General features: G+C 36.9%; 1 protein-coding gene across 9 annotated transcripts in view; it reads right to left on the bottom strand.

Moving 5' to 3' along the window:
* Dlg2 (discs large MAGUK scaffold protein 2) overlaps positions 1-20,979 on the bottom strand; it is a 1,899,378-nt gene that overhangs the window by 1,455,622 nt on the left and 422,777 nt on the right. The gene's annotated exons all lie outside the window — the stretch shown is intronic.

The following is a 20,979-nucleotide window of genomic DNA, read 5'->3' as shown; positions in this document are numbered from 1 at the left end:
GAATGATGCAATTGTCTGACCTGGTTTTATTTTTTAACAATTCAGTAATTCTTGGCAATCTTTATTATGAATGTGATACTACATTAGATATTTTAAGATATTCTCTGTCCTTGAGGTATATGTACTTTGTGGTTTCAAGAAACTAGACAAGCATATTTAATTCCTAGAGCATCAAATTGGGTAAGCTTGTGGGTGTGAGGAGAGGGTGTGTGAGGGCTGCACAATAGCTAACAGAGTTTAAAAGCTAAGAGAGCACACCATGTAGTGACTTGTTCTTACAGCACTATACACAGTTAGGAGAGCATACCCTGTCTTTCACTTTGAGTACACCCCCAGAAGTTGCATTTGTCTCCTCTAGACATTTAATACTACTATTCTTCATACTAATATTTCTACCATCTGGTGCCTTCCTTTCCCCACTTCTTTCACTCAGCAGTCGAGCCCACTCATTCCCATGTCACATAGTAAATAGAAACCACCCCACTTCAAGTCTATAAATTTCCCACTGAAACATTCCAGCTTACTTTTATCTTCCAGTGCCAATCTGTACCTACCTGCACTGACCTATTAGATACTAACCATAGCACATTCCTTAGTCCTATCAAGTCTAACTTCTCAGGAAACATTTGTTATTAGTTAGAACAGTTATATATTTAACCTCTTGCTCTCAATACTGTACATCAGCCATTTTCAACAAAGAGTAAGCTCTTACTAGTGCAGACGACAATTCAGCACTACCACATGACTGACACCGCTGAGCCACGACACCCTTGGTAAATCATCTATTATGCATCTGTTCTTTACTTAGCAGCTTTCTTGGCTTCATCAACTTTTAAGCACGCTTGGCTTATACTCAAAAAACCAAAATTCCTCCCAGTGCTCAACTCGATATCTCTGCTACTATTCAAACTTGGTTTGTTTGGAATAGATTTTGTAGTCCTCTCACTATTACTCTTAAAAAGGAACCTTTGGCAAAGACTCAGAATTTACCAGACAGTGCACTTCCTCCTTTTACTTACTTGTATAATCATTCTATGTTTTGGAATAGCTGTCCACAAATATCACACATTTGTTTATCTCTACCATTTTCTACCACCAAGATAATTCACACCACCAGTATCTTGTTTTGCATGGATTTCTGCAAAAACTTTTGCAAATAGTTGTTTCTGTTTATAATGATAACATCTACCATCTAATTTTTTTTTAAAAAAATCCACCTGTTCTTTATACAGTTGCCAGAACAATGACTTCAAAACTCCAACATAACCATGTTTGCTGAGCCACTCCACCATGCTCAGTTTACCTGTAACACTTCAGTGAAACTCTGAAGATGTTTTGGCTTGTGTCTTCTACCACCCCCTCTCCTCCTTTGCTTTCTTTCAGTTTTTTAGAACATTAAATTTCTGCAACAGGTCTTAGTATATACGATTCATGGTACCCATATGGCTCCCTCCATTCATTTTCTCTCCCCACCTCATTGATTCACTTTTCAAACACAAGTTTAAATAGCATTCTGTTTATATATCTTTTTATATATCATTTTCTTTTCAAATATGTATCTTCTTCATATCAATTACCCCAACCACTTCTTTTTCTTTATCTATACACTTACTCTACTTTGCTCCCTCTGTGAGGAAAGTGACCATGTCTGTTTTCTTGTGACACTTAAATTTATAGTTTCTAGGACAGTATCTGATACATAGTAGACATCTTATAGGTATGCACAGAATTAATTAAGTCTAAAGGGATGAGATATTGGTTTATAAATGAAGTAAGGTAGACAGAAATAATAGAAAGAATAAGCTATGTTCGTACAAACTAAATAGAGTATGTTGCTATGGTGACCCAGCTATAGGAAACAGCAGTTCTGAAAACAGGAAATGTCAAGCTCCCACTCTTTATACTTGCACTCCTTCAGATAGGTAGCTGTAAACAGCATGCTAAACTGTATCCCACAAGAGGCCATAAACTGGTTGTCAGGGGCTCTCCTTAGCCATGTGCCTACTAAAGTTCTGTTCATGTTAACCATGGTACTCTTGGCTCATTTTGTCTACACAGGATACAGAAATACATATCTCTAGTTTGCAAGCACTTCAGGAATGAAGGTTGTGACTTTTAAACCACTCTCATTGCCTTCTTTAGAGGTGGGAAGGAATTAACTGCATCATTTCTCTGAATATTTTGTTTTGACAACATACATTTAGAAATACTACTCATTTTAAAAACAGAGCTTTAGGAATAGGGATTCTCATTAACAGGGAAAAACTAAAACTACAGCCTCAAACAATCTTGAATAGCATATAAGGAAGAAATGACCACCGTACTAGACTCAAACTTGCATCATCTCTTTGAACCCATCCTGCTGACCCAAAGAGCTTAAGAAATCCCCCAAATTCTGTAAATGGTAGAAGATGGAATTGTAGCCTCATTCTAAGTGACCATAAAATCCATGCTGCTTCTGTTGTGTAAAAAGTAGAACAAGCACAAGTGAAATCTAAGAAGTTGACTTTCTAGCTTAGTGAGCAACTGTGTTCCCTGCACAGCTCAGCTCCCACCCCACATGCCTGATGCACAGGGGCAGGAATAAGTGAGACTCTCTGTCAGTTTCTTGTAGGTTTTCTTACAAACCTCAGAATTTCACACAGTCATAAAACTTACATCTATGTGTACTTTACAAAACTGCTTTTAGACAAACATTTTGTACATGAAGCTTTAGGGCAGAATGCATTTTTGCTCCCAGCCTATAAATAGAGTACAGCTTTTAATGAAAATGCTGACACTACCTAAAGAACAATGGTGTGTGACCAAATTCATTGCAGAAGCAAACTGGTTTTGTGAACATCTTTTAAGAAAGTATATTTATAGTATGTATTTAATTAAGGCATGGATATTAAATTATGCAAAATATTTGCTTCACCAAAATGCAATTTAAAATAGCCATCAAAATCAATTAGCATATTTATTTCCCATTTGTTGAGAGGTTCATCCAATCCAGACACAAATAACTTCATAATTAAGGCATTTGTTCAGATGTGTTTGAATATATATAGTTCAGCAAGTAAAGGTATTCAAATATTTATATATAGCTTTCTTTATGGCCATGGTGGAGGAGTAGCTGTTACAAGACTCGAATATTTCCATATAATACTGTTTTTTATTAGATGCATTTGTTGTACTTTTTGTTGGCAAAGGCAGAGACTCACTCCATCAATAGAGCCTTCGGGGGGCTTTTTCTACAAGGCAAGCACAGGACCACATCGCTGCCTGCCAAACAGGACCTCCTTGAAGAACTGGAGCAATTAATGTTCCATTTCAATGTCAAGCACCATTACAAGTTTACTGCAGGCCAGAGTTTATCCAAATATTTAGTATAATTCCACTGAGGCTGAATGTAGCTGGAGGCTGCTTCAAGAGGTTGGGCACTGACTCCCGCTCTGCACCAGTAGTAAGAGGCTGCCTGTTGCTAACCCTGGCTTGCTGGAGTAGGGTTACTTGTCTGAAATATCTGTGGCTAAATCTAATGAGGCAACTTGGAAAACAATCCAAAGGACACCACAGGCAATCCGAAGAGAAAGCTGATCTGAGGAAGTGAGATAAGAAGCCTTCATGTTGCTTTTGTCCAGCTTGAGTGTTTAACATTACCTAGCTTTAACTTTTCCAAATGTATACGTTAGGTGCAACAGTATCACAAAGGTATTTTCTTCATAAAAGTTCATGATTGATACTACCAAGAATTCACTCCCTTTCTTATATCCTATGGTTTTACAATTTCAGCTTTCACTGGGCTTATTCATTGGAAGAGTTGTCATTCATACACAGCTCGTCTGTGCATAGTCAGCAATACGCAAATCAGAAGCTCTCCACGTGTCTCTGTTTTTTCCCATGGAAATGTAACACGCCCAAACAAGAAAGCAAATGACAGAGAGAGGCACATGAAGTATTCTTAAGACACAGATGAGCTTTACATCCAGAAAAATGTTCCCATCATCTTATATTGTGCTATGTACTCCATATACAAACCAATCATGTTTCTTAAAGTTCTTTCAACAAAAGAACTTAAGTTGTCAATATAAATACAACAATAGTTCTTAATTCAGAAAAGACTTTCAGTGTTATAAAAGTTGTAACACACGTATTGTCTGTCCTTGGCTGGCGCCATAATTTGAGCAGGACCCCTGGGCCCAGATGTGCCCATCATAATGTTCATCTTGTAGGTTTCCAATACCCTCTGGATCCTTCTATTTCCCCATTCTCTCATGCTTCTCTCACCTAAAGTCCCAATAAGATGTCCTCCCCTCTGACCCACTTTCCTGGTGAATGAAGAATTTCATGGGACATGCCCCTTGGGCTAGTGTCCAGATCTAGCCAATGGACAGGATATTCTCCACAGTTGAGTGGAGAGTGGGGACTGACTTTCACACGAACTCTGGTGCCCCATATTTGACCACGTCCCCTTGATGGGGAGGCCTGGCGTCACTCAGAGGAAGGATAGCATACTACCGAGAAGAGATTTGATACCCTATGAGCATGTACAGACAGAAGAGGTCCCCCTCACTCGCAGACATAGGGGAGGGGAGTAGGGAGAAAGTGAGAGGGAGGGAGGAATGGGAGGATACAAGGGATGGGACAACAATTCAGATGTAATATGAATAAGTTGATAAAATATTTTTAAAAACAAGTTGTAAATAAATCACTATGAGAAAAAAAAACACTTTATACTATTTATAAACTTTGTATTTTCAAACTTTGTATTTTCTGTTACAACCTAGATTCTCTCAGATAAATTGAGAGTAGACTAATTCATCATATATCATTACTCAGGTATCTTTGGGAAGTCAGTAGAACTTAAAACTATAACCACCTTACAAGATCTTCGTTGCTAACAATAATTTCACTATAAAAGATACTATCTCTAATTTGTAAATAAAATTCTTAAAAATTAAATATGTGTTAATTGGACCTCCAAAATGGCAGCGGCCAGGGCTTACTATATCTAAGTGACAGGAGACCGGAGGCTGTGGTTATGGTGAGTAACCTAACAGCTGACCCCAAAACACCAACATAAGTATTTCCCTGCTTGACGGAGACATCCCAGGAGCTGAAGACACAGAGGATCGACCCAGCCATCTGCCACCCCACTCCCAAGCAGCTGTCTCCCTGGTCCAGGAGTCTCACAAGATCCCACAATGCCCTGTAAGTTATGGTCTGTTCTCTGTTGCAACAATCAAACCTCAGATACTTCTCACCTCCCCAAGGGCAGTGCCTAGATAACAAGGGTGAGCATACCCACCCCAATCCATGGTTCTACTGTACTGATCCCCCTGCAGAAACCAACCCGACAATACAGCACATAAGGTATGGATCCAAGATGCTGAGCCCAGGCAAATCTGAGTGCAGGGAACACGGCACTTTGTTGGCCACCAAACAAATTCAATTTCTTAAAGCCAGCAACCATTTGCTGCGTGGATAATTTCTTAATGCCAAAGCCAGCTCATGATCTCCCTGATCTACCAATCCTACCTGGGACACAGCAAGCAGAGGGGTAAGCTATAGATAGGACCCAATCCCCATTGTCTGCCATCCCAAAGACACCAGTGAGGAGAGGGGCATGGAACATTCAGATTAGAGCCCACTCCTTGCTGATTACAGACCTGCCTCTCTCACTGGGGACAAGAGCAGCAGAAGTAAGCAATACTCAGGCTCTCACCACACAATCCTGTCTACCAAAACAAGGATTACAGTGCAGGGCTGAAAAATTTCAACTTAGAGCCCTCTCCATCTATTCCAGAAGTCCCTGGACATCAGAGACAACCAGGCCTTCTATCACCAGGGCTAGATGGCTAGAGGTCAGCTTAAGCACACAAGAAATAAAATCCAGGGCCATATGTCACCACTTGAAACCAGCTAACCTACTGCAGCAAGCCCAAGAGATACTAACCTATCTAATACACAAGAAAATGATCTTAAATCTGAGGTTATGAAAATGATAGAGGCCTTAAAGGAGAAAAATAAATCCCTCAAAAAATACACAAAAATGCAATCAAACAGATGAAGGCATTTAATAAATTCTTTAAAGAATTATAGGAAAATATAATAAAAGGTAAGAAAGAAATGAATAAGATTGTTTAATCCCTAAAAATAGAAATAGAAGCAATAAAGAAAACACAATCCTTTCTCAAGAAAGCCTACAGGCTGTGACTTTAACTCTCAAAGACAAGCTACATGTAACACAGTGTGCAATCATTAAAGAATTGGTGTTAAGTACTGTAATTTTTGTTTGGAACACTGGTTATCACATTAAAATCAATAGCTGAAATAAAAGAAAACACAATCTGAGGTAACAAAGAGATGGAAAATGTAGGGAAGAGAACAGGAACTACAGACATAAACATCACCAACAGAACACAAGACATGGAAGAGAGAGCTTCAGGTGTAGAAGATATGTTTGAAGAAATTGATACAACAGTCAAAGAAAATTAGGGTAAATAAGTTATACAAGTTAATTGTTAGTTGATCAAATCATGGTCATATCAATCACTAGTCTATTTTTATCACAAGAATATACATCTTAGATGCAACAGAGAGATATGATTTTTATAGAAAGATTAGGTAAAATAATTAGATAAGGTCTTCAAAAACCTCATAGACATACAGAATATAGCATTTAATTTTTTTTTATTTTAAAGATACACTGACAATGAGACAGGTTAACTCCTAGAAACACCTAGCCTAAATTCCAGAGGATGATGAGCATCAAAGAACTTCCTCAAGGAGATGGCTTCAATTGTGGCAAATGAGCCATTGGACAAAAAGTCCTCCTTTCTACCACATACAGAATTCTGTCTACAAAAGAGCAATCTTGGATGCAGGCAGAATCAATGGCCAAACTCTGTCCATACAGGATAAGCAAGTCCTCAATAGTTTCTGCCTCACAAATATATCTGTCAGATATATTGGGCCAGAAGGCTGAAGATGATGCTCCAATGTTTGGGTGACTCTGTCATCTCATCTGGAAAGCTACTAACTTGCACTCCCTGTATACTCAGGTAGTCAATTTTATTCCTCCTCAAATCTCTGATGGGGTTGAAGAACAGAGAGTTTAGTTTTACAAGTAAGCTTAGTTGTTTAGGAGTTAAGATGTTCTTAGGTCTAGATAGAAGTTTTAAATTGATAATGACAAGATATGATACATATTGATTTCTATTCAGAATTTTAGATGCACCAAGATAGGAAAGATGCTTTCTTCAAGGCTGCCAAATACAAATAGCCAAAACACTAAGATTGTAACATTTTTATAATTCCTGATTTTTCATGGCTCTTCTTGCTGTAGGTAGCTTATTGTATATGTGTGTAATAATATAAATGTATATGTAAAAATATATAAAAATACTAAAAAGTCCCTACATAAAACATCCAAGAAGTCTGGGACACTATGAAAAGACAAACCCTAAGAATAATAGGAATAGAAGAAGGCTTCCAGCTCCAAAGTCAATAAAATATTTGTAATAGTATCATAAAAGAAAACTTCCCCAACGGAAAGAGCGAGAGAGAGAAAGAGAGAGAGAGAGAGAGAGAGAGAGAGAGAGAGAGAGAGAGAGAGAGAGAGAGAATCAGATGCCTATAAACATAGAGGAAGCTTACAGAACTCCAAATACACTGGACCATAAAATAAAATCCTCCCATCACATAAAAATGTAAACACTAAATGTAAAGAACAAGGAAAGAATATATTAAAAGGTGCAAGAGAAAAAAACTAAGTCACATAAAAAGACAAACCTATCAGAATTACACCTGACTTCTCAACAGAGACTAGAAAGCCAGAAGGGGCTGAGTAGATGTCATGCAGACACTAAGAGACCACAGATGTCAGCCCAGACTACTATACCCAACAAAACTTTCAATTACTATGAATGGAGAAAACAAGCTATTCCATGACAAAACCAAGTTTAAACAGTACCAAATCACAAATCAAGCCCTACAAAAAATACAAGAAGGAAAATTGAAACCCTAGGAGGCTAAATACATCCAGGAAAACACAGAAAATAAATAACTTTACATCAGCAAAACCAAAAGAAAGGACTCTGTCACAATGCAAACCTCAATAGATACAAGGAGATTGAAATAACCCTTTATATCTTATCAGACCACTGTGTGTTAAAGATGGAACTCAACAAAGACAGAACAACAGAAAGCCTATGATTTCATAGAAACTAAATAGTTACCTACTCAATGACCACTGGGTCCGGGAGTAAAGAAAGAAAGAAATTAAAGACCTTTCAGAATTCAATGAAAATGAAGGCACACTTACCCAAGCTTATGAGACACAATGAAAGTTCCTGGCACTAAGCATCTTCATAAAGAAATTGGACAGATCCCATATTAGCAATTAACAGCACACTTGAAAGCTCTAAACAAAAGAAGCAAGCAAACCAAAGAGGAGTAGATGGGAGGAAATCATGAAACTCAGGGCTGAAATCAATAACTTATAAACAAAGAGAACAAAGAATCAATGAAACCAATAACTGGTTTGAGAGAATCAACAAGACAGAGAAACCCTTAGACAAACTAACTGAAAGGCAGAGAGACAATATCCAGGTTAACAAAATACCAAATGAAAAGAAAGACATAACAATAGACACTGAGGAAATCCAAAAAATCATTAGGTCTTACTTCAAAAGGCTGTATTCCATAAAATTGGAAACTCGAAAAGAAACGGACAGTTTTCTTGATAAATTTCACTTACCAAAGTTAAATCAAGATTGGTTAAACAATTTAAATAGTCCTATATACCCTAAGGTAATAGAAGCAGAAGCAGTCATCAAAAGCCTCCCAACAACAACAACAACAACAACAACAACAACAACAACAACAACAACAAAAAGAGCCAGATGGTTTTAGCACAAAATTCTATGTAACACTAAAAAAGAGCTAATGTCAATAGTCCTCAATCTATTACACAAAATAAAAATAGAAGGTAAATTACTGAACTCATTCTATGAAACCACAGTCATCCTGATACCTAAACCACACAAAGAGTCAGCAAAGAAAGAGAATTTCTTCAATTTCACTCACAAACACTGATGCAAAAATACTCAATAAAATACTTGCAAATTGAATCCAAACACACCAAATATATCATTCACCATTAGCAAGTAGGCTTCATCCCAGGGAGGCAGAGATAGTTCAACATATGAAAATCAATCAATGTAATCCACCATATAAACAAACTGAAAAAAATCACTAGACCTTATTAGATACAGAAAAAAAAAAAAAAAAAAACCTTTGACAATATACAATACCTCTTCGTAATAAAAGTCTTAGAAAGGTCAAGGATACAAGGCCCATACCTCAACATAATAAAGGCTATATACAGCAAGAAATAGCCAACATCAAGTTAAATGGTGAGAAACTCAAAGCAGCTACACTAAAATCAGGGACATGAAAAGGCTGCCCACTCTCTTTACATCTCTCCAATACAGCACTTGAAGTTCTAACTAGAACAATAAGTCAACTAAAGGAGATCTGAAAGAAAGATGTCAAAGTATCTCTATTTGCACATGCCATGATTTTATATATATATATATATATGACCCCAAAATTCCACCACAGAACTCCTACAGCTGATAAACACATTCAGAAAAGGGCCTGGATACAAGCCTAATTTAGAAAAAAATTAGTAGCCCTACTGTATACAAATAATAAATGGGCTGAAAAAGAATTTAGGGAAACTACACTCTTCACAATAGCCACAAATAACATAAAGTACCTTGGTGTAACGCCAACCAAGCAAATAAAAGATCTGTATGACAAGAACTTCAAGTCTCTGAAGAAACAAATTGAAGAAGATATCAGAAGATGGAAAGATGTCCTGTGATCATGAATCAGTAGGATTAACATAGTAAACAGGCCATCTTACCAACAGCAATCTATAAGTTCACTGGAATTCCCATCAAAATACCAATTCAATTCTTTACAGACCTTGAAACAACACTGCTCAATTTCATATGGAAAACCAAAAAATCCAGAATAGCTAAAACAATCCTATACAATAAAAGAACTTCTGGAGGTACCTCCATTCTTGATTTTAAGCTATACTACAGAGTAATAGTAATAAACACTTCATGGCGCTGGATCAAGGGACTCAAATTGAAGAACCAGAAATAAACCCACACACCTATGGACACTTGATTTTTCACAAAGGCGCTAATACCATATAACGAAAAAAGGACAGTATCTTCAACAAATGGTGCCAGTCTAACTGGATGTCTACATGTAGAAAAATGCAAAGAAATCCATATTTACCACACTTCACAAAGCTCAAGTCCAAGTGGACCAAAGCCTTCAACATAACACCACATACACTAGTTCTATTAGATGAGAAAATGGGAAAGAACCTTGAACTCATTGGCACAGGGACAATGTCCCTGAACAGAACACCAACAGTTCAGGATCTAAGACCAACAATTAGTAAGTGGGACTTCTTGAAACTTAAAGGCTTCTTTAACACCAAGGACACTGTCAACAGAATGAAACAACAGTCTACAGACTGATAAAGGACTTTACCAATTCTACATTGGACAAATGGCTAATATATAAAATTATAAAGAACTCAAAACATTAAACACCAACATACAAAATAACCCAATTTGAAAATGGACGCAGAGGTAAACAGAGAATTCTCAATAGAGGAATCTCAAATGGCTGAGAAGTACTTTAAAAATGCTCAGTGTCCTTAGTCACCAGAGAAATGCAAATCAAAATAACACTGAGATTCCATCGTACATCTATCAGAATGGCTAGGATCAAAACTCAAGCGGTAGCACTTGATGGTGGGATATGGAAAAGGGGGAAAGCTCCTCCATTGCTGGTGGCAATGCAAACTTATACAACCACCTTGGAAATCAATCTCATATTTTCTTAGAATATTGGGAATATCTCTACCTCAAGATCCAGCTATATCACTCCTGGGTATATGCTCAAAAGATGTTCCACCATACAACAAGGACACTTGCTCAACTATGTTCATAACAATTTCATTCATAATAGCCAGAAACTGGAAACAACCTAGATGTCCTTCAACCAAAGAATGGATAAAGAAACTGCTCCATTTACACAATAAAATACTACTCAACTGTTAAATACAAAGAAATCATAAAATTATTTGCAGGCAATTGGACGGAAACTAGAAAGGATCATGCTGAGTGAGGTAAGCCAGACCCAGTAAGACACACATGGTATGTACTCGCTTATAAGTGGGTTTTAGCTATATAGTTGTAGTATGGAATAAACATAATACAATGCACAGACATAAATAAGCAATAAATGAATAAATATGTACTAATTGCTACAGATATTTGTTAAGGAGGAAAGGCAAGCAAAGAGAGAGTGATACTTTTGTTCCAAGTCATAAAGCTACTGAAAGACTTCAATAATCTTGTTTGAGTTCAAAACTCATTCCCCTACATCAGCACACTCTTGTTTAGTAACAAGTTAAAGGTTCAGCTGGACAGATATTAAGCTCCATTACAAATCCTCTGTAATCCCGACACATATCAGTACACAGCTAATAGTAAGTGAGAGTATCAACCCAAAGCTAAGCTTACACACATCAAGGTCCCTCTTTAACACCATCTGTCTGTCCCGCAAGATCACTGCTGCCTAAGGCACAAAGTCAATCCAGTCAGTACTCCTGTAAATGTTGTTTTTATTTCCTCAGATGTAGGGCATGAAATAAGAGCATTCCCAAGGCTTTCTAGCTCTTTTTGAACTCTTGCTGGCTGGTTCACCTCTTCTGTTCTGGCACAAGCACCTCACCAAGCTGACTGATTCAAACTAGCTTCTTTTGGCTTGTGACTAAATTGTTCTCTGTGTGGCCACAAACTAACTCTGGAAATATGTATTAATCTTCTGATTCCTTCTCATTCTCTGGCTCATTCTATCTTTATCTGTGTCTAGCTTGTCTTCTCTGTGACCTGCCTCTGTAAAACCAACTCAGTAAAAAACTCTCTTCTCTCTCTGCACTGCTCATAAGTAGCATCTTTTTCCTGTCCTGTTCTTGTGAGAGATGGGTATATCTTATCTCTGACTCATTCGTTAAATCTTTCTCTGATTCATCATTTTGTCTGCCCCTCAACTATTTGTCACTTTCAAATTGGCTGCTTCCTTCTATAAACTAATCTCAACTTCATTGTTTCACATTAAAGGTGTGTACTAAGGGTCATGTCTGTATTCTAGCCAGATCATACTGTAATCCAGAGCAGGTCTGAATTCCATCCAGATCACATAGACTTAGAAGGTCTTTGGATGTTATCTCTTGCCAGAGAAGCCATATTACTGTATTAAAATTCCTCTACACACCACAGCTGTTCACAATGGATGCAAGAACTCACTCTCAAGGAGTTTGTCTATGTCTGAATCATACTGCTAGTCTGCCAGAATTAACATTAGGATGATACCAGTGAGTGCACTAAGAAAACACAACAGCAGTTCCGATTTCTTCTTCAGAAAGTTTTGTGCATAATTTTAGCTTTGCCTGTGTAGACTTGTGACAAATACTTATGAACATTAATAAATTTGTATGTAGCATAACAATCTCTACTTCTGAAGAGTTGAAGAGCTTGCTTTTGATTTTTGGTTCTTTATTACTTTCTCACTGATAGTTCCCATTTTCATAGCTACAAATACAACAGGTTTTATTGATTCCTTCCTATGAATTTCTGTGTATTTGATCTAATTTTCTAAATCATATAATGGTAGATGATATGAATAGCCAGGTAAAATAATAGCTATGATTATTAACTGTGTGCATAAATATAATTGGAAATAAAGTACTGTGGATAATAATGGTCAAATAAATGTGTTTAAACAATTAATCAAACCACACAGTGAGCACATCCATCACAAAAAATCAGAGTGTTGTAGTAAGGACATCAATTTTGGAATCAAGCAGACTTTGTTGAAATCACCTTTCTCACACTAGCTTTATGACTTCGGGCAAACAAATAACTTGTGAGCATCAAAATTTTGATATTGTTGACCTCAACACTCCACAGTTACTCCTAAATGATTATTATCTTGTACCACATAAAAAGATAGACATAAACTCAATAGGATAGAATGAAGCTCATAAAGAATGTTTATACTTAGCAGATTTTCAAAAAGAATGCAAAGACAGTTTAGTAAGGAATGAATAGACTTTTCTTCAACAAGAAAAGCTACAAAACTTAGATATCTACACGTACCATACACAAAACTGAACTCTAAATTGATCGGAGAGAAAAATTTAAGAGCTAAAACAATAAAATGCTGAGGAGAAAATATCAGAGTGACCTTGAGCTACATAGAGATTTCAATAAAATTAAGATTTGAAAAAATCATAGTGTAGATAACAGTGCCAATAAGTGGTTGAAGAATGAAGAGAAATGGGGCGCCAGAGTTCATGTGAGAGTCAGGTCTCTCTCTCTACTCAACGGTGGAGAATGTCCTGTCCATCAGCTAGTCTGGGTAGGCGTTCAGAGTTTACTGCCTATAGTTTGAGGAGGACTCCTGGATGGGGAGGGCTGGTGGCATTCAGAGGAAAGATAGCAAGTTATCAAGAAGAGACTCGATACCCTAAAAGCATATATAGGGGGAGGAGATGTGATATGAATAAATTAAAAAAAAAGAATGAAGAGAACTGAATAGAAAACATTACAATCATAAAACTGCAAAAATGGTGTCCAGAACATAGGAGTATTTTTACAACTCAATAATTTATAATAATTGTATATAGATAAAGGATTTTGTATAGACATTTCTACAACTAGAATAAATAAATGGATAGTAAGTATATTAAAAGATATTCAACGTTGTTAATATTTAGGTAAATGCAAACAAAATTCAAAGCAAAACCTTTTTTTGACCTATTATGTCTACAGTAAAATGGTATTTGACAAGAATGCATAGAAAACAAAACATTTATATGTTGTTCATGAGACTATAAAGCAATATAACTTCTTTTAAAAATTACTTGGAAGTTCTTCACAATATTAAACATAAAATCACCATATGAACTAGGAATAATAATTTTGTTAATATCTCATAAATTGAAAACACATAAAAACTCAAATAAGAATATCCATGTTATTATTCATGATATCCAATAATACAAGTAAGTTTTGTATTTGTCAACTGCTAAGTGGATTAAGAGAAGTATTAGAACTAAACTGCTATATAACATATAACAGACAATTATCCCCCAAAAAGTAATAAAGGATAGATACATGTAATAACACAGGAACCCTGAAAACACACCAAAATTAACATAGCCAGTTATAGAACACTGAATATTACACAAGTCTAACTTAAGAATTGTCTTGACTAGGCAAGTCTGGCAGGGGAAAAGAGTAGATCCATGATTTCTCGGAGGGGAGGAGCAGTAAAGGCATGACACTACAGAGTACAGAGCTTCTCTGAGGGTCAAGAAAATGTTCTAAAATTCATTGTGGTGACACTTGTACAAGTCTGTGAATGAACTAAAGAATATTATTTAATATTGCTTTTTAAATGGATTAACTAAATGATCCATAGTAATATGAAGAAAATAAAGAATATTAATATATAATAATAAGTACACAAAATATTCTGGCCATTGTAACACCTATACCCTAAACTGAGATCAACTGAAAAGTCACTCCTAAATGCACACAGAAAAATATCCTTAAAGGTCATATTTTTCCTGTATTTTATCAAGTACTTATAGGATGGCAAAGGGAGACATTGAGAAAAGATAGGTGATTGTGAGTTCCAAACATCAGTCAAGTTGTTTAAAAGGAGAACTGAGAGTAAAATGTTTCAACATAGAGAAGAGAGGAAGCTTGGAACACGAAGCTGCAACTTTGTTGAGCTTAGTTTTATGGGCAGGGGGATGCCTTTGGTTTCCTCATACTTGATGACCACTCCGCTTATTATCTCCAGATCTTCACACCTCTGGAGTTGCTAACTTCCCTACAGACTTGTATGTCTTTTATTCTTCTTGCTAGTTTTTATGTGTGTTAGCTGAAGATGCCTTTTCTTCATCACTGTGGACCAGTGAACCTCTCCATAAGTAATACCACTGGGCTTCTTGTCTGGGCATGTTTCAAAGATCAGTGTAACAGAAACATTTTATATGAGTACTTCAGTTCTCAGTAGTCTTTTAAAGCCAGAGAGAAAAGTAACATAAATCTAAAGTGCTCTGATGTCTGGAAAAGAAGAAAAATGGAGCTACCTATGTATCAAACTAATCTTCCCCATATTTTCTTGATGCTCAGCCCTTGTCTACAGGAAAATTGACACCAGAGCTATCCACAGCAGTTCCATTTGCTAAAGTGTGTTGGGCTTTTTCCTGAGATAATGCCCCTTGTGATTCTTTTCCAGATCCATGACTGCTGCCCATATGGCCAGATCCACTCTGGTCCCTGTGCCCACCAATTTAAGGTCCTGTACACTGCAATTTTCTGTAATTTTCTTAAAACTATGATCATCTGATAATGGCCTAACTTTTCATCCCATAAAGAGACTTTTCATAGTGTAAAAACTGTACCCTAAAAAAATAAAAATTGTGCCCAGTTTTTGGAAAAGCAATACTCTTCAGAGCCATCATGTGTCCGATTTCCCAGCAACAGAGTTAGCCAGTGGTTCTGTCCTCATGGGAACTCTGAAGACTCCCAGAGAGCAGACACAATGTGACTTTATGGTGGCTATGTGTTTCTGTGTGCCGTGCTCTGCATATGTGAGCTCTATGGAAAGTTAAGTGACATTAAGAAACACTGAAAAAAAACTGGAGAAGGAAATTTATAGCTCTTTTGTTATGAGTCACCAAGTGTATGTATTATTGACACATGTTGTTTCCTGTCACCAGTTAAGAAATTTGAGGATCTGCTATAACTTAAAACAGGTGATAAAAAAGTAAATAATCAAAATTTGATATACTTAAAGCATAATATTCTAGTTTTTAAATATTTACATAATTTAAATTTTTTACAGTTACTGAAATTAACATGCATAATACATAATGATATAGAAATATGGCAGTAACTTTGATAAGCTCCAGAGTAGCAGAGAACTTATTTTTAATCTATCTTTCATAAATTTTTCTCCTAGCACTGCTTTTCAAGTTCCAATAACCAACACATGTGTGTAGAGAAACAGTGATTCTAGCCAGGTCCTACATAGTTAGTTATTTTTAACTTGTCCAAATACACAATACTGTCACCCATAAGTAACATCTAGGTAAAGTCAAGTAGTCAAGGCTCTGTCTAAGGGTATTCCTCAATATATTCAAGTATATATAGGCCACACCCATGCCAAGCAGTATATGAAAATTCTCTAAAATGCAACTGAAATGGGTTAAGTTCAAAGTTCTTGATTGCCATATGTCAAGAGCTTCTAGCCAAGTTTGTCATTTGGAAATATATCTGTCTTTGCCTGAGTCCCAGAACACATAGACAGCTTTTCAACTAAATGGAATACTATTCAGCTATCAAAACTAATGGATGGAACTGGAAAAGATTATCCTGAGTGAAGTAACCTGAAAGGCACTCATGGTTTATACTCACTTATAAGCAGATATTAGCCATCTAATTCAGGATAACCATATTACAATCCATAGACCTAAAGAAGCTAAATAATAAGGAAGATCCTAGGGAGGATAGATAATTCACATCCAGAAGAGCAAATAGAATAGACACTAGAAGTGGTTGAAGAAAAGGAATAGGACAGGGGCCTACCATAGATGCCATTGAAAGACTCCACCCACTATGGGATCAAAGCAGAAGCTGAGTCTCACAGCCAAACTTTGGACAGGGTGCAGGGAGACTGATGGAAGAGTAAGGGGATAGGAGGATCCAGGGGGACAGGAGCTCCACAGAAAAACCAACAAAGCCAACAAATCTGGGACGGGAGGTGCGGAGGGGGAGGGCAGGTGGCAGAGACTAATGCACTAAAAAGGAACACACAGAGAGGAGCTAAGCCTACTGCTGAGATGTAACTGGTATGCAGCTCAGTCTCCATATAGGTCTCTTAGTAAGAGGAGCAAGGGCTGTTCCTGCCATGGACTCTGTTGCTTGTTGTTTGATCACTTCCCCCTGGCAGGGTTCCTTACCAGGCCTCAGAGAAAGAGAATGCAGGCAGTCCTGATGCAACTTGATAGACTGGGATCAGTTATTAGGGGAGAAAGGGTCCCCCTCTCTGAGGACTAGGGGGGTGATATGGGGGGAAGAAGGAGGAAGGGTAGGACTGAGAGGAGAAGAGGGAGGGGGCTACGATTGGGATGTAAAGTGAATACATTTTAAATATATAAATTTAAATAAAATAATAAAAGTAGCAGAGAGTCCTAACTACCGACATCTTGCTTATAGCCATACAAACCAATGGGGTATTCAAACAGTTAGTGTGGGTAAGAGAAAGTATAGTTCTATTGCCCACCGTACCCATACATGTGCCCACACATGAGAGATTAAATCATCATGCTCCTTACTAGAAAACACATATGCAGTTATTCCAAAACTATAATTACACCTGTGTACCTTATACAATGACTGGGGTGAAAAAGAAATCCCTCCAGGTTCAATCGCAATCTGAAAATTATAGTCTGGACTCAAAAGAAGTCACTAGAAAGAATCATCCCAAATTTTCTACTACATCTGTATGGAGTACAAAAATATAACATACTAAACAATGGAGAAAATATGCAGGCAGAGACTGAACGGCAATAGAAGCAGTACGTAACTGGTAAGAGACATTTGCAAATCCATTTGGACATAGACTTCTCAGCACAACTAATGATAAATGACGTGGATTAAAAGTGAAACTGAAGCAAACACACATATGGAGATTAACACAAGTTACACACCAAGAAACAAAGCCTAATTATAATCAATGCCAAGTAAAACACTCAAAAACCAAAACCACTAAGAGAGTGGAAAAGAAATGTAGAAGAGAATCAACTGCACTCAAAAATAAATAAATAAATAAATAAATAAAATAAAGATAATAGAGACTATTCATTTATTATGTAAGATTGTATTATTTTATTTATAACTGGTTTAGTCTCAGAGGATTTGAGAAAGTTGAGACAGTTTCTTGAAAACATGAAGTTATGAATTTCACTTTTTCCTCAGGGATAACAAAATGAAAATTAATGCCAAAACAGTCTTACCTAGTTGCAGATTGTGTTATGTAACTGTGTGAGCTAATGATACAGTTAAATACCAATATTTTTCACTATCATGAAATACATCATTATCAAGTTCATCTTTGGTGACTCTTTTATACATCCAACTTTTGCAAAGAATTAGATGAGTGAAATTAACAGACTGTTATAAAATTTTAAATCTCAGCTTTCTGGAAATTTCTGTCTGAGACTATTCATTGCACCCACTTTGGTAAACAGGGCTGGAGACTCAATAAATATTGCTGATGATACGTTTTTTTTTTTTTCTTTTCACTGAAAGTAAATATAAAATAAACCTCTGTAAATAAATAAAACCAACAATTTGAGGGGAAAGATAAATTTTTGGCTATCTATTAATTATTAGGATCTTTTCTGAGAGTCAGATTTCTTAATAAGTAAAACCTTAGAGTGGCCAGTTCCAAGATTCTCAGGACATAAAGTTCACAAAGCCCTTCCTGTGAATCAATAGTAATGGCCACCAGTCTTGTATCTCCTTAGGACAAATAGTAGGTTTCAGAAGCAAGAATCCATCTAGCTCTGTTGGTACTAGTATCTGTCACAGAGATCAGCTAGTAGTGGGGTAGAGCAGACTGAGGCAACCCAAGAAAGACCACTGGGAGGCTCCTTCTGTGGTTGTAGGGTTTACCTGGAGAGAAATAAGTCATCATGCACTACATTGGTCTTCCAGAAGGAACCTTCCACACTAGGGGATATGATTGCATTTAAATAATAACAGGGGGATTTATGAAGTCAGTGACTCCCCACCCCAAAGCAGAAGACACATTTAGTTCCTGTGGCTTTTTCTGACCACAGGTAAGAACTAGAATTTAATGTTAGCATGACTGGTTCATGAGCTACAGGAAGAGTCTTAAACTGTAGTCTACTTATTTCTTTAGCTCCTACAATAGGAAGACCTAATCTGGCTCATAATAGTATTAATGAGGAAGAGAAAACCATTTTCAGTAACTCCAAAGATCATATTCCAACAACACATTGCCATGGTTCCGTTAGTTTGGACTTCAGATTGAAAAATTCTTATTGATGTTACACATGGGTATAGGTGATAGGACAGAGACACTGCTTTATTAAAGATTATAAAAAGGGAAGCTACTTAATTATGATTACATCACTGGAAATTTGTGTAAGTGGGTGGAATTACTGAATTTTATCTAGTGTAAAGGTAAATTTCACAAAGCGCACATTCAGTGGGATTCTGTGAAAGGAAAAGATCCATCTAAAATCAAATACTGCTGATTTTCATACCAGTCCAAGTCTAACATATCAATAGTCCAGCAGAGAAATCATCTGTAAGTTATTTTGATTCCAGAATGAAAACCCAACACCAAATAGCCAGATAGCAGAATTAGTCTTCTTTGTATAGAAATCTTTGAGTGACAGAAAAAGCTTACCAAAGCCCATATTCAAATATAGCACTTACTAAAGATACTAGAGACACAGCCCTGAGCCTCAGCCATCAGGGCCTCCATAAAAAAGGATTTATTGAGGAATTTGTAGAGGATGACCCTGAAGAGCATGTCGTCTCTTTAAATAAACAGACACATGAATCAGTAATTTTAAGATATCACTGGAGACACAATAAAAGAGTGACTGATGAAGAACTATAATTATTAAAATTCATCTTCTCACTGGCAGGAGCAGAGTCCCTATGCACACACTCCCCTCTGGCCATCTGCTCACACACACAAAAAAAAGTGACATTTTTATTCTTTAAGTCGCGGGCAAATCTAGACTGCTTCTGCACAGCAGGAATCCCTCCAAAATTTAGCTTTATCATCTCCTTGACTAAAGGTGATTCCCATCTTCCCTTTACTTTCACATACAAGCAAAGCCAAGGAAGGAAGCTCTGTCCTGTACATGAGCTAAACAAAAAGTAGCCTCCCCCAAGGCTTACCACCTTTACAAGCCAGCACAAGTCACACCATAGCAGTACACAGGCCCATTTCAGCAACTTGTACCTTGACAATAGATGCAGGTACTTAAGAAACTCCACATCACTTCTAGATTGCCTGCAGAGAGGGTCAAATGAGAGAAATGCCCCAAAGTAGCTTTTTTTTTTTATTTCTTGTCCGCATCACACACATTATTTCACACCAGGAAAACTGTCAGTTATAGCAAGGATAATTCCCAGAAGTGCCACAATCATCTCTATCAGCCGAAGCATGTCTGAGAGAGTATCATACAAATCAGTCCCTTTCTTTCATTTACTTCACGACACAGTGTAATAGAGCAAGCACATGAAGGAGAGGTAGGGGTATCTCTTGCCAGCTCTAGGATTGAGGTGCTATTCTTATTCCCTGTGTAGTTAAGTCTTCCTTCTGCAAGCCAAGGATAATAACATAGTACCTGTTTATCTAAAAAGCACTTGAATAATTCTCGGATAAAAGAGACCACACAAATGCAGTGTATTATTACATCAGGAAGACTTGGAAATTGCAAGTCCATTTACTCATCACGATTAAGCAGTCAACAAAACAATGATAAAGTGAAAGCATCTTCTCCAGTGCATCTCAAGATCAAGTAGTGCTGAATAGGCAGCTATTTAGAAAAACACATGTGCAAATATATTCATTTTAATGACCATGCAAATCTAACTCATCAATACTTCATTTAGCAAAATACTCTGCAAGTTTTCCTAACTCAAAAATAAATAAATAGATTCTCAGTCATGATGACTTTATAACATACTGTTGTTTGAAAGACTTTTTTTTTTCCTATCAAAATGTTGTCTCTGCTCTAGCCATTCAGACCCCATCCCAGCTCATTCC

Source organism: Acomys russatus, chromosome 7, assembly GCF_903995435.1.
Source record: "Acomys russatus chromosome 7, mAcoRus1.1, whole genome shotgun sequence".
NCBI lineage: Eukaryota > Metazoa > Chordata > Mammalia > Rodentia > Muridae > Acomys > Acomys russatus.
Note: the sequence above shows the minus strand (reverse complement) of the source record. Positions and strands in the feature narration are given on the sequence as shown.